Source organism: Cryptomeria japonica, chromosome 2 (genome assembly GCF_030272615.1).
Source record: "Cryptomeria japonica chromosome 2, Sugi_1.0, whole genome shotgun sequence".
NCBI lineage: Eukaryota > Viridiplantae > Streptophyta > Pinopsida > Cupressales > Cupressaceae > Cryptomeria > Cryptomeria japonica.
In genome coordinates this window covers 422,493,519-422,507,196 of record NC_081406.1, presented here as the reverse complement: position 1 = coordinate 422,507,196, position 13,678 = coordinate 422,493,519, and positions in this window count along the sequence as shown.

Here is a 13,678-nt window from a genome sequence, read left to right as displayed (position 1 = left end):
AGGGGAGATTATGAGGGAGATGCGGCGAGCACAGGCGGAGATAGAGTACTGGCGGGGGTTATATGAGCAGGTGGTACCAATTAGCTAGCGAGCTCTTAGCTACTCACAGATGCGACAGGCCAGATCCGAGCGATCACAGAGGATGCAGAGCAGTGGGGGTGTGATGGGTCCTCTACGGCAGGAGAGATCAGGGGATGCAGGAGGGAGTGGGGGTTCGATGAGGCCTCCACGGAGAGATGGATCAGGTGGTGCAGGTACCAGTGGTGGAGTAGGTAGGGGTGGTGGTGGTACAACATCTAGCCAGAGCAGTATTTGAGAGAGCATTTTTGCATATATGTATTGTATCATTGTCTATTTATGGACTGTATCTTGGATGGCTCTTGGTAGCTGATTTGGTAGACTTCTTTGTACTCTGATATATGAGATGATATATATGAGGGGATCCCATATTGTGATGATTATGCATGTGATGATGGATGGATGTTTATGCATGAATGATGATTTATTGCTGAGATGGATATGTGTATATGTATGCATTGATGATATGTTTCTTTTATGCATGTTTTTATGTTGGATACTGACATATGAATGCAGGTTTATATATATATGATGTATTTGAATTTTGATGTAATGCTTTATGTATGGAATGCCATGATGAGGATATATGCTTATGCTGGATGCATGAATAGGATTTTTGATGTTTCCTATGGCAATGTAATGATAAGATGATTTATGTGACGATGTTAATGTAATGGTTAGATGAATGATTTTATGTATGGATATTCATCTAGATGTGTTTTAGATGAATGTAATATGGAGAAAAAAATGTAAAGTACAAATGTTTATATGATGATGCCTAAATGAATGCAGATGGATAAACAAATGTAAAGTACAAATGTTTATATGATAATGTGTTTTAAAATGAATGCATACGTAAAATGGATATATGAGATGGTATGAACCAATGTTTTGTAAACAAATGGTCTTATGAATCTAAAATGCATTAAATATGAAAGTGGGATGATACTATAACTAATATTTGTAATAACTGTACCTTAATACAATTAAAAAGAGGATAATGAATGCGATGTGAAATGAATCCTAAAATGAGCATAATAAGATACTTAGTAATGAATGAATGCATCTTTTAATTATAAAGAAATGAATGCAAATGATAAATGATGAAAAGTTTAATAAAATGATAATGGATAATTTACACTGGATGAAATGCTTAGTAAATGATTTAAAACAACCAAAGACAAGTTGATCCCATGAATGAATCTAATTATTTATGATTGATGCAATGATGAAAATGATTTTTAATGAAAACTAATGTCAATAATGAACTATATGCAATGTTTAAGTTTAAAAATGACATGAATGGTCGCAATGCAAGATGCACCTAAATGCAATGATGATATGACCATGAGGAATGCAAGGTTTTTAAGACTTTGCATGATGCATTAATGATGTATCAGAGTACTCGGTCGTGATTTGTATCCAAGACCAGCTTTTATTAGTCATTCATGTAAAAGCCTACATATGAATGAATGAATGGATGGGTGAGATGCAACGGAATGCAAGATAGAAACAGATGAGGTGAAATGATGATCCATAGTGCTCTATTTTCATCATTGAGCTTTAAAATGTTGGAAGAGAATACAAGCATCTTGACATAATGATTCAAGATGACCTGAGTATTTCTTTCATGGATTTGATATAGCAAGTTAATACAAGCAACTTGATATAATGGATCAAGTTGACTAGAGTATTGCTTGCGGAACAGACAAGGATTATCTCCTTTCGTGCATGACTTGGATCGTCCTCCTTGATCTTAGGCTGATTAGATCCTGAGACAAGTGCATACTGTACTAAGAGATAAAAACCTTTATCCAGTTTGGATGAGGTAGAAGGAACCAAAGGAAGAGCATTGTACCTGTAACCAAACAGTATATATACATAAAGAATAAAGAATAAGGATCCTTGGTAATGGTTCATGCCCATATGGTCGAGGTATACGCTGTAGTCAGCAAGCCGTAGTGATCTATGACTGCATTTTGCATAAGATCACGTAGCTTAGTGAACTTCCCACGTAGACACCATTAGTACATGCCCCAGAACTTCATCGGAAGTAATGCGCAAACGATACAAAACAATGCTGAAAAGATCCCGATACAGATAAACGAACGATTGTACTCATAAATCAACCAAGTATTTGATAGCTTAACATAATTTTCTTGTCAAAGAAAATGTCATCTTGTCTTTGTTTTGGTAAGGAAGGATGCATCCTTGTTGAAGACAGTTTGGATTGTTGATGTTGATTGTGTAGTCGATTGATAAGTGGTCATTGTGTGAGTATTGTGTCAATGTTGGTTTTGCATCTACTTGAATGAATATGTACAAGGTGTTGCCATGTTTTTGTGTGATTTTCGATGAGTTTCTGATGTTTTTGGATTTTGTATTGTTTTTGAATGTTTTTGGTATTTTGCGAGACATTTTTTTGAATGTTTTTGGATTTTGTTGAGACATTTTTGAATGTTTTTGCCAATGAATCACCAGTAATGTAGAATCCACTTCCATCATCTAGATTGTAAGGGCATTGCCCCCAAGTTGGACATGATTTATGAAAAAGCGGGATGCCAGACGCATGAAGTACTTTCTTGGATTACAGATCAAATAACAAGCCATGGTTAGATGGATGGATGTGTGTATGTATGAATGTGATCGCAACGAGCCTGAAAGATAATGGAGCCATAGCCTTTACGAGTGGCGCCTGTTTGCCAGGTTTTCACCACCGTACTTACCCAAGGTGCCACCGGAGTGGTTGTTCACCGTTTGGATGCATGATTTTTCTTTACTTTTTTGAATGTTTTTGTATTTTCTTCATGACATTTTTCTGAATGTTTTTGGTATTTTCAGATATGCAGGGGATCCTGATGCTCTATACACCTTAGGTATAAAACCGTTTGAGGTGCATGCTATTGATTGGATCTGCGAGTGGTTCTCCATCTGATGTAGCCAACTGATATGCCCCGGACCCAAACACAGCAGTGACAACATATGGGCCCAACCAGTTTGATTCAAACTTGCCTTGATGTTCTCTATTTGGTTGGTTGCGAGGATTCTCTCGAAGAACAAGATCACCTACCTCAAATGTATGAGATCTAACTCGGTGATTGTAGCTTCTACTCATGCGCTGCTGATAGGCTTTGAGGTGATTGTATGCAGCTTGTCGCTTCTCATCAAGTAACTCTAAGTCCTGAAGACGTGAGACTCTGTAAGCTTCATCATTGATGAGATTATGCAAGGAAACTCGTAATGATGGTATCTCGACCTCAATAGGTAAGATAGCTTCAGCACCATAGACCAATGAATAAGGAGTTGCACCTGTAGGGGTTCGAATGCTAGTTCGATATGCCCATAATGTTGGATTCAATTGAACATGCCAATCACGACCGGCATCATTGACTGTCTTCTTTAGGATTCTCAATATGTTTTTATTGGATGCTTCAGCCTGACCATTGCCTTGTGGGTAATAGGGAGTGGAAAAGCGGTGTTGGATATGAAATTTCTCACAAAGTTCACGGACATCCTGATTTTTGAAAGGAAGATAGTTATCTGTGATGATGGACATGGGTACACCATACCGGCAGATGATGTAGTTGAGGATGAATGAGGCGATCTGCTTGCCGGTGACTTGGGTAAGTGGAACAGCTTCGATCCACTTTGTGAAATATTCAGTGGTGGTAATAATGAATTTATGGCCATTGGATGAAGATGGATGAATCTTACCCACAAGGTCGAGGCCCCATTGACAAAAAGGCCATGGTGTTGTGTTTGGTTGTAGTTCCTGAGCTGGTGCATGTATCAGGTCGCCATGAACTTGACATTTCTTGCATTTTCTGGCAAAGTAGTAGGAATCCTTTTCCATAGATGGCCAATAGTATCCAGCTCGCATGAGTTTCTTGGCGAGTGATGGACCACTTGAATGAGTCCCGCAAATTCCTTCATGTACCTCTTCCAAGGTCTTTGTTATTTCATCTTGTTCCAGACATCGAAGGAGAGTACCATCAAGACTGCGTCGGTATAGGGTTTCGGCAATAATGGTATATCGAGCAGTTTGGCGAATGAAGGTTTTTCGTTGGTTATTCGATTGGTTGGGAGGAAGGGTATGATCACGAAGATAGGTGTAGAACTCACCGTACCATGGGGATTCGGAACCAACAAGGTGACATATCATTTCAGATTCGGGGATATCATAAGCGGGGATCCAAAGCTGTTCTACCAAGAACTCGTAGCGTGTTGAATTCTGTAGAAGATCTAGTAGAGATACGATGGTAGCCATAGCGTCAGCAGCTCGATTCTGATCTCTTGGTATCTGCTCAAAAGTGATAGTAGTAAATGATGTCTTTAGAGTGTCCACCATTTGCTTATATGGCATGAGTTTATCATCCTTGGTTTGATATTCATCTGTTGCTTGTCGAATGACTAGTTGGGAGTCGCCATATACTTGTAGTTCTTGTAATTTCCATTGTACGGCTAACCTGAGTCCTGTGATCAAGGCCTCATACTCTGCTATGTTGTTTGTGCATGGAAATGTGAGCCTGTAAGACTTTGGGATGCTGTCACCTTGAGGTGTGATAAACAGAATGCCTGCCCCCGAGCCGTGCCTCGTGTATGAACCATCAAAATATAGTTTCCATGGTTGTGTTGTTGTGATCATGAATATCTCTTCATCTGGAAAATTGGAAATGAGAGGATGATCGCCTATGAGTGGTGCATCGGCCAACTGATCTGCAATAACCTAACCTTTGATAGCTTTACGGTCTACATACTCGATGTCAAATTCACTTAGAATCATCACCCATTTGGCCAAACGACCTGTCAATGCTGCTTTGCTGAGTAAGTACTTGAGTGGATCAATCTTTGCGATGAGTTGTACCTTGTGCGTCAATAGATAGTGCCTCAGTTTAGTGGCTGCTAAGATTACTGCTAGGCAAGCTCGCTCAATAGGTGTGTAATTGAGTTCATATCCAACCAGTGTGCGAGAGATGTAGTATACAACACACTCTTTTCCTTCTGTATTATGTTGTGCCAATAATACACCTAATGCTGTACTTGTCGCTGAGATATAAAGTAACAATGGTCTACTTGGATCTGGTGGCATCAGCAATGGTGGATTCATGAGATAGTCTTTAAGCATCTGAAATGCTTGCTGGCATCGAGCATCCCACTGAAAGCGGATGTTCTTGTGTAGCAGGTGTGTGAATGGGTGACACTTATCAGCCAGTTGTGCAATGAATCTTCGGATGGATTGGAGTCGCCCTTGTAATGTTCTTAGCTGAGTGATATTCTTTGGTGGTGGCATGTCCATGATTGCCTTAACTTTTGCTGGATCGACCTCAATACCTTTGCTTGAGACAATGTATCCTAGAAGCTTCCCGGAGGTCACTCCAAAGACACATTTCTTTGGGTTGAGTCGAACATGGTATTGTTCCAGTCTATCAAAGATTTTATCTAAGATGTGGAGATGCCCTTCTCTGGTGAGTGATTTTGCTAGTAAGTCATCCACATAATCTTCCATCATGGTATGCATCATGTCATGGAAGATGGTGGTCATTGCTCTTTGATAGGTTGCTCCTGCATTCTTGAGGCTGAAAGGCATTACATTCCAGCAATATGTGCCCCATGGACATGTGAAGGTTGTCTTATGTTGATCTTCTGGTGCGATCTTTATCTGATTGTATCCTGAAAAGCCATCCATGAGTGAAAGCATGGCATGTCCCGCTGTTAGATCCACTATGATGTCGATATTTGGTAGGGGGAAGTCATCCTTAGGACATGCCTTATTCAGATCTCTGAAGTCAGTACAAATGCGGATGCCCCCTTTTGGTTTGCCAACTGGCACGATGTTGGAGATCCATTCTGCATAATCAATTGGTCTAATGAAACCAACATCTAGGAGTTTCTTGAGTTCTGTTTTAACTAGCACTGCAATCTGAGGATGCATCTTACGAAGCTTTTGCTTGACAGGTTTGGCTCCTTCTGCTACAGTGAGGTGATGCATGACTAAATCAGGATCAAGCCCAGGCATGTCTGCATATGACCATGCGAAGTTGATCTGACGCTTCTGGAAGAACTCTATGAATTGAGGCTGTTCCTCTAGAGTGAGAAGAGATGCCAGATGTATGATATGAGGGTTTTCAGGAGTCCCCACATTGTATTCTTTGGTTTCCTCGATAAGAATCGTTGATCGTTCCTGTTGTGTACTAGCAGGGAGAATGTCAAACCCTTCATCCTCAGGCGCCTCAGAGAGGTTTTCACCGTTGGATACGCTCTTTCTTTTTACTGTTGTCGGATCAAACAGTGCCATAGTGTGGTTTTCACTGGAAGATCCATGTTTTAATGTTATATTTTTGCAGCTGAAGGGTTTGGCATCCGCCCCGAAGTATGCTGCGCTATTAAGTTGAATGGCGAATCTAGCTTTGTGATCCCCGCTTGGTAGATTATCCCTTAATTCCAAAAAGTCAATGATGGCCTTATCGTTTTGGAAGAGGTCAAGACATGGGGGATTTGATTGGTTCCATTCGATGAGTTCAGGGTGGATAATGGGCATTACTTCATCGATTAGGTTAAGTTCGTTAGAGGTATCGGTGAGGGTTAAGACAGTGTGGTGAAGGTCGTTGATGGTACTTTCCCTGTCAGAATCAGGCGTAGGATGAGACGCAGGGTCTGTGGAAGACGTTTCCAGCTCAGGAACCCAAGTGGTTTGTATTTGTGCTTCTCCATAAACAGGTATGTCTTTGCGTGGCGGAGGTGGTGATGTGTCTTCCTCATCTGAAGTATTAAGCTGTATAGAATCAAATTCCCACTCATGTGAGTCGGTCTCTGAATCACTCTCCAGCATCCGATTGCTATACCATACTGGGATGTCTTTAGAGTTGAATACTGCAGGCGTGATTGGTTTATGTATCTTTGTAGTGATCGGTGCTGCAGGAACCGTGATGGGGTTTAAAGGATTTGTCACTGGAAGTATCGGTGGTGTTGATTTAGTGACTTCTATTGGAATGGCTGGTGCCATAGATGCTGCTGCGGGTTTTGATATAATTGTTGCTGCTATTGGTGTTATTGATGGGATTACTGGTTCGTTTGGTGGGATGATTGGTATTGTAGATGGTTGTGGTAGGTTTGTGAGCCTCGATGGGGCAGTGGGGATAGTGTTTGATGGTGCTTTGATTATGAAAGGTGTCCTCTTTGCAGTAGGCGGGCAAAATGGTTTGCTAGGTTTTCCTTTGAATCTGAGTTTAGGAAGGATCTCTTTTTCAAAACCTAGGCCTGTATTACCTTTGGGCTTGAATTCTGGTAGCAGAGGTTCATGTCATCCTTGTTTGCAGTATCCCAAAGCACTCTGACCATCATATCCCATTCTTTGCATAATGAGGAGGCCTTTGCCATATTGTTCCGTAGGAAGTGTAACTTGCGGTTTGTCAGTGGTGATGGGATCTTTATAGATCCAGTCCACTAGGTCCTCATCTTGTGTTTCTTCCTCTTGACTCTTTCCAAGGATGAAAGGCGTCAAGGCACATGCTGGCGTGATTAGTGGTTGCTGGAGTAACTGCTGTGGTTTACCATGTGTTCTAGGAGAAGTGGGCATTTGTCCCACACAAAAGAGCTGACTCAAGTTGTATTCTCCAGGACCTTCCTCTGCTACTTTCATCTTTAGCTTTTCTTGCTTGGGTATAGGGGTGTTAGGACTGGCAAGAGAGGCGGGACTTACATATGATGTGGAGGAAATGGCTTCCCTATTATTAGGAACAGTAATTTCTGGTTGATGGCTGATATTATGGCAAAATGCAAAGGGATTTGCATCGCCTAGGATTGTGATCTCTGCACCATTATGTGGGAACTTGATACATTGATGGTAGGTAGATGGAACAGCTTGCATGGCATGTATCCAAGGTCTCCCTAATAATAGATTATATGGCAGAGGAAGGTCCAGAACCTGACAGATGATGTGCTTTACCACAGGGCCCACTCGGATTGGTAGTACCACAGCTCCTTTGGATGAACACTCTGCATCATCATAGGCCTTGATGGTGATCTTCTTGCGAGGATCCACTGATTCTATTGCATATCCCAATGCTATGACCAACTGTAGTGTGCAAATGTTTAGGCCTGCTCCATTATCGATCAAGACTCGCTTGATCCTGTGTTGGTTGATAAAGCCTTCAATGTGGAGTGAGGCGTTATGAGGTTGTTGGAAGGAAGAGTTGTCACTTTCAGAAAAAGTGAGACAAGGTGATGACTTTAGATTTCCAACCATGGCTTGAAATTGGTCTGTATTCAAGTTTGCAGGGACTGACGCCTCTTGGAGTGCTTGATCCAAGATTGTTTTATGAGAGGGTGACAGACGCAAAAGCTCCAAAATGGATATAAGTGCAGGGGTTTTGTCTAATTGTTCCACAAGATTGTACTGCTTTGGGATGGAGGTGGTGCCTTGTGGAGCTGCCTTTATGGTAACTTTGCCGCGACGCGTAACAACATTGCAATTTGGGGTGGGATTTTTGAAGGTGATAGTTGCAATTTGTTCACTGGCATCATACAAGTGATTGACAGTGTAATTATACACAGCTTGCGTATAATCAGTGGTATCAGGACCTCGTCTGGAAGTGGAAGGACCCCTTTGATCTTGTGATGGATGTGGATTCTTGAACATCAGATGATCATTATTTGTTGTTTTTGGGTCATGTCCTTCAATCTCAATTTCTCCTCGATCAATAAGATCTTGAATGAGATCTTTCAATCGGTGACAATTACTTGTCTTGTGTCCTCTTCCTTGATGGAACTCACAGTGTTCAGTATCTCTCCACCATGCTGGCTTGACTTGAGGCTCATAATTTGATAACTTAGGTAGAGTGATCAAATTTTGAGAGAGGAGTTGTCACAACACTGTTTCAATGGGTTCCCCTAAGGGAGTGTATGTGCGTTTTTGTTTTTGTGGTCGAGGTCTTGGTTCATCATGAGATGTGATGCGACCTTGATTAGGAGGAACATTTGTGTTATTTTGAGGTGGAGGATTTTGTCCTGCAAATCGAACCACAGGTTGTGCATTTTGGATAGTCCGAGCATCCACAACTCCATCGTTGACGATATTTTTGTTCTTGTTCCAGAAGTTCGGTTTATCGCTATTGAAGCGCGGGCGAGGACCATCTTTTGGTTCATTAAAGATTTTGATGAGTCCTTTCTTGATGAGTGCCCTTTCACATTTTATACCTTTGGTGATCATATCGTTAAAAGAATCTGTGTCTTTGACATCCAGGTGAAATTCCATTTCTTCGTTTAAGTTGGAAATGAAAATTTCCACTAGTTCTCGTTCAGGTAACTGAAGAGAACGTCTGCTAGACATTTGGCGCCATCGTTGCAGGAATACTGAGAATAATTCACCTGGTTTTTGTTTAGTGTTGCATAGATCAGCCATGGTGGTGTCGCGTTTAATATTATAAGAGTAATGAGATAGGAACTTCTGGATGAGTTCCTCAAATGTTCTAATGCCACCTGGTAGTCGGGAAAACCATGATGTGGTTGTTCCTCCCAAGCTTTGGGGAAAAAGGCGCATTAGGTATGTGTCCTCATAAGCCACTTCAAGACAAGCGGAATGAAATTCTCGGACATGATCGTGGGGATCTCCCTTTTCTCTATATTTTTCAAATTTTGGTGTTTCGAACCCGCGTGGAAAGGGTGGCATATAAAGATTCCTATCAAACGGATAGGGACAGATGTCGTTAAGTGAGAATTGATTGGTCGAGATTCTCGACTTGTTGCCGCAACATCTCCATTTCATTTGGAGGAGGAGGTGGTGGGTTACCTCGAGGAATGTTATATCTGATGTGATTTCTACCTCTTTCCTCCTCATGGCGACTTTGTCTTTCTGACGCTTGTCTTAATTGGGCAAGATCAAAGTCAGAGGGGAGTTTGGCTCCTTCTTGAGCGAGTTTTAAGAAGTGAGCATCCGCATTGCTCCTTAGTATTTCATCAAATAATCTGTTAAAATGAGGGTTATGCTGAACCCTTTTGATTGTTGAAGGAGTGGGAGTACTTGGGTTTTCGTCATTCACATTTCCTCCAAGTGCTTCTTGAAATTCATTGAGGTTGTCCTCTTCTTCCTCAATTTCTATTTCTCGTTGCCTTGATCGTGATCGGGTTTGAGCCAATTTGTTTGCAAGTTTGTGTTTGAAGTTGATTGAAGATGATGATGAGTTGTTTGATGAAGGATTGATGATTTAGTGGATTGGTGGTATGTAGGTCTCTAACACTTTTAAGGTAGATGCAACCAAAATTCCTTCTTTAAATTGCTTGCTTGTTTTGATAAGATTTGATGTGATAAGGTGTAGATAAATCTGAGATGTGTTACAGATTTAACTACCTTGTAATGAGAGGATTCACTCATGAACTAGTTTTAACCTGCGTAGATGTGTCTCTTAGGATGAGCTTATCCTAGATGTAGAAACAATCTAAAAAGTGATGTGATGTGTTTGATTTCAAGCAATATCTAAAAGAGAACTTGGGACAAGAACCTCTTAATGTTTTGAGAGTTGGGACGGATTGATGATGAAGTGATGATGTATGAATAAGATGCTGGATGTTTTGTTTTTCAACTTTCAATAAAAACTTTGTGTCACAAATGGGACAAACTCTACCTCTTCCCTTTCAGGCGTTGGTGGCACTTCTTGAGGTGTGTTGTAGGTGATACAGATGTTTGGGAAGAAGTTGGGATTAATCTTTCCTCCTTGATTTTTGTGATAACTCAGAGCTCTATATTGCATAAAAGCTCTGCGGTTTAATGATTCAGAATCAAATTCGTTTGTTTTACCTTGAAGGTATAGACGCATGCGATGTAGAAAGACTCTATGTGAGACAAAGATTTATCTATTGAGATAGAAGAATTTCCTCCTTTTGATCAAAGCCTTTGAGCTTAATGGTCTTCTTTTCAAAGTAATATTCTGATGACGCTTCTTCTTTCGCAAGATGTGAAGAATGGTCATAAAATGTGATTCTTTGTTGTTTGTACCTTGTTTTTGATGTTTTTGGTTGTGTTGACAGATGTTTGGTTGGATGAATACTTTGTTTTTGGGAAGTGATTTTTTGATTTTTCTCTGACAAGAAAACAAAGCAAGCACACAAACACAAAATTGTAGCCTCAAAGGCACAAATGAGTATGGGTCTAAATTAACCCAATCCTTGGACTTTTATATAACCCTTCCTTTAGATGTATTTTAAGGTGTATTTCCAAAGCCTGAAGTCGGCTCAATTTGCACTAGGTCTGTAAAACGAACATACTTCAAACACTCTTTATCCCTAAGGTCAAATGGCCAGTTGTGATAAATTTAGCCCACATCTTGATATTTCTTCGACTTTGGTACTACATACCTTATGAATCCCGCCGTGGCAGGTAAGGATGTGATATACTAAGTCTTGCACGAGCATAACAAATAGATGATCCCTATGATGGGGGAGTCACCACTTTTATCAAGCCACAAGTGACCTTTCAAAAAGCTATGTTTCTACTCAAGGAAATATGTATGGTGAGTATCTTGGGAGCAAAACCTTCTATGCTCTTGCACTAAATTATACCTCAAATATCCTCAATCAATAGAAGAGGTGGGCTTCTACTTAAAGGTGTTTAGTCATGTTCGATGGCTTTGGACATAAGTTCATTCTGCAGTGACTCACTTAAGAGCCTTGTAACTGGTGGTGGGGCCCATTTGTCCTTTCGGCTAGTTACACTGTAGGAACAGCTATACCCAAGGCTACAGCTTTCGCTCTCACCTGATTTCTATAGTGGCTCGAAGGATTTACCGCTCGAGGTCGTTCCCAAGAGTATCGATCCCTTGGCAGGCCTCTCTTAAAAAGATAAAATGTGAGCGTTACTAACACTTTTCTCTTGCACCTAGGACCACGAGAGCCAAGGGAGAGGATAGTGTGTGTTAGAAGTAGGTCCACTCGACTGACTTTTGTGCACAAGCGTGCCAGATACGTAAAACACTTGTTCTTTTTAATACAACATTTGCAAAGATGTTTTAACTATTTGGAGATGTTGCTCCAACAGTCATGGTGTTTTTTTTAACTTCAAAGGCAATGTGTTTTTCAATCTAGAATTTGGAAATCCTGGTCAACTTAATGAAAAACACGTTTTGCTTGAAGGAAAATTTGTTTGCAAAAATCAAAACAAGTGGTTTGTAAATTTTTAACTGCACCAAAATTTGAAGTGTGGATTGTAAATTTTAGGTCCCAAGTGATGCAAATGAAATCAAATTTGTATTGTTAATTTTAAGCACCCAAAAGAAAATGAGGCCTAACTAGAAAACACTAAATTTTTTTTTTTTTTTTGTGGTTTTAAGTTCTTTTTAAGCACTAAATGAAAATTTTGTGATTTTTTTTTTTTTTTTATGTTGGGTTGTTAACCTGTACAAACAAAAAAACACAAGTTAGTAAAAACCAATGCTCCAGGGGGGCTTCCACAAGCCTAAAATACTCAATTTTTTGGTTACAAAGCGACTTGGACAACGTTCTGTCGCAATAGCGCTATTCTGCTTTTTATACAGAAGCACTAATTTATACAATAGTGCTAGTCTACGCTCGCAGAAGCACTAATTCACACCGTAGCGCTAAAAGAAGAGAAAAATCCGAGAAGTCAAAAGCACCAGAACTGTGACAAAAGTGCTGGAATGTTGTCAATAGAGCTAAAACATTTTCAATAGCGCTATCTTAGGGTCAATAGCGCTAAAAGAAATTGTTTCGATAGCGCTAAAACGTGTTCATTAGCGCCGAAGCGCGACCTGTGTGGCAGTTTCAACAAGAAAAAAATGTTAATTTTCAAAAAAAATGATCAGAAGGTTGCGTGTTCGATTCACGTCAGGTTCACCAAATGATGCCCTCCTAAATGGCACAAGGTTAGTCTATGATCAAAGAACACAAAACACACAAAACATTAGTGTTAATCAATCTAAAACTAAACTATGAAGGCATACCAAAAGAGACACAAAAGACATGCTAATTTATCTAATAAACAAAACACAGATTATGAGGCATCTCCAACTGCCTCTTAGCATGGCTTTAGCTTCTTCTCCCTTGTTCCTCTCCTCTCCAAGTTCCAAAATAGTGTAGCTCTCAGCAGCTTTTTGCACTATGGATGCTTATGGAGGATTGAGATTGGTAGTATAGCTCCAAATATGAAATAAAAAGCTATTTTTATGCTAAAATGATGTATTTTAACCAAAAAGACAAGATGTTAGACTGCTTATGCTAAAATGCTCTCTAAAATATCTATAGCTTAGATGCATACAAGTTTTCAGGATCTGGATTATGAAGGAATGGGCTCTATTTATAGGAAAAATGGAGCAATGGATGGCCAGGATTGAAGGGTTTAATCAAGGGTCAAGCTTGAAAGTTGGGGATCCATGTGCACAATTTGCACCAATGAAATGGTGACAAGTGTCAACATAAGATTGGGTTGAGAGAAGAGGTTGGAGGCATTAAAGGCCTGAGAAGACCTCATGTTTATCTAAAGGCTAAGGGTCAAGTCTAAATTAAGATTTCCCATTGAATTAAGAGTTAATCCAAGGATAAACCTTTGTGCAAATGATTAAGAGATAATCATGGTCAAAGCATTAAAGGGTTG